This window comes from Trichomycterus rosablanca, chromosome 10, assembly GCF_030014385.1.
Source record: "Trichomycterus rosablanca isolate fTriRos1 chromosome 10, fTriRos1.hap1, whole genome shotgun sequence".
Classification (NCBI taxonomy): Eukaryota; Metazoa; Chordata; class Actinopteri; order Siluriformes; family Trichomycteridae; genus Trichomycterus; species Trichomycterus rosablanca.
This window is the reverse complement of record NC_085997.1, coordinates 35,019,621-35,021,258: the sequence shown is the minus strand read 5'-3', so window position 1 is coordinate 35,021,258 and position 1,638 is coordinate 35,019,621. Positions and strand designations below refer to the sequence as shown.

General features: G+C 40.2%; 1 non-coding gene across 1 annotated transcript; it reads right to left on the bottom strand.

Annotated features, from left to right (window-relative positions):
* Positions 1–622: 622 nt before the first annotated feature.
* LOC134322178 (U5 spliceosomal RNA) lies at positions 623–733 on the bottom strand. The gene has a single exon (XR_010013960.1). It is a non-coding gene; the product is annotated as a U5 spliceosomal RNA (small nuclear RNA).
* Between the last annotated feature and the right edge of the window lie 905 nt (positions 734–1,638).

The window sequence follows — 1,638 nt, the reverse complement described above, 5'->3', positions numbered from 1 at the left end:
AGCTTCACTTCAGCTACTTTTTGCTCTGAAGAAAGAAGCACTGCATCAGGTATTAGTGGGTCACCGTCCCATTAGTCTCCTAAAATAAACCATGTTCTCGTTTTAAGTTGTTTATAATCTTTAATTGCTGTGTATGATTTAAATGATCATGTTTTTGTAATAAATAAAATAATGATACAGTGCAGCGCTGATGGAGTTTTTAAACACCTCACTGTCACTGCTGGACTGAGAATAGTCCACCAACCAAAAATATCCAGCCAACAGCGCCCCATGGGCAGCTTCTTGTGACCACCGATGAAGATCTAGAAGATGACCAACTCAAACAGCAGCAATAGATGAACGATCGTCTCAGACTTTACATCTACAAGGTGGACCAACTAGGTAGGAGTGTCTAATAGAGTGGACAGTGAGTGGACACAGTATTTAAAAACTCCAGCAGCGCTGCTGTGTCTGATCCACTCATACCAGCACAACACACTCTAACACACCACCACCATATCAGTGTCACTGCAGAGAGGGTTAAGGGCCTTGCTCAAGTGCCCATCAGTGGCTGCATAGCGAGACCTGGATTTGAACCGACTTGTCTTTCTACCCACTATTCTACCTCTGTGCCTAAACAAGCAGCTTTGCAAAGACACAGCCTTCAGAAAATAAGTTAAACTTGTCAATGTTTCTCTTAACTGAAATCTTTAGTAAAAGGTGAAAGATTTATATGTGAATGAGGAGAAAGTGTGTGGTCATCCTGGTCAATGTTACCAAGGTCAGGAAGGAAGGAAAGCAGAATTACACCCTGGTCAGTGCACCAATCAATCACAAGGTACTTACACATTCACTCACATTCAGGAATTCAAAGCAGCCAATTCACCTTCTGCATGTTTCTGCATGTTGGAAGCACAATGTGCCAAACTGTCCACAACAGTGACTGGAGGCAAAGAATGAACCCATGTGAACCCCAGACCCATTTTAATACTAATTATACAGTAAAATATTGTTTTGGCAGGGTGAAACAGACCCCTGTTTATTGTATATGATTTAAACATATATAGGACCCAAACACACACACTCACACACACACACTGTACAGACCCAGAGCTTTTGTTCTGCACTTTAATCATCTGACAGCGCTTGATGTTTGCAGTTTCTATGTTTATACCCAGTTAACACGTCTCCAGGATGACTTTCACAGCTTTACATTCAGCTTCAGGCCACTCTGTGTGTGTGTGTGTGTGTGTGTGTGTACAGGTGAAGTTTCCTCCAGCAGGAAATGTGTTGGACGGACACATTTTACAGGAATAAACCTTCAGGTCTCACAGTATCTTTAATGAAAAAAAAAAAAAAAAATCATGAATACTGTGTTTGGAAGGATCTACTGAAAGGGACACACAGGTTTGTGATTTATACAATTAAAAAATAAAACTTAATTGCATTATAAGTCAAAAGTTTACAAGCATGAGTTTTCCAGCTGTTCTTTTGTGCCTGAATAATTGGAACACATAATAATTAAAAATGGTCTTTAGGTCGTTACTGATCCCACATATGAGCCCATGGCAGTGTGAAGCTTGCTTGACTGTTAACAATGACGCCAGTGTCCCACACAGCTTCTAATATAGCTGGATGTGTTTTTATATATATATATAT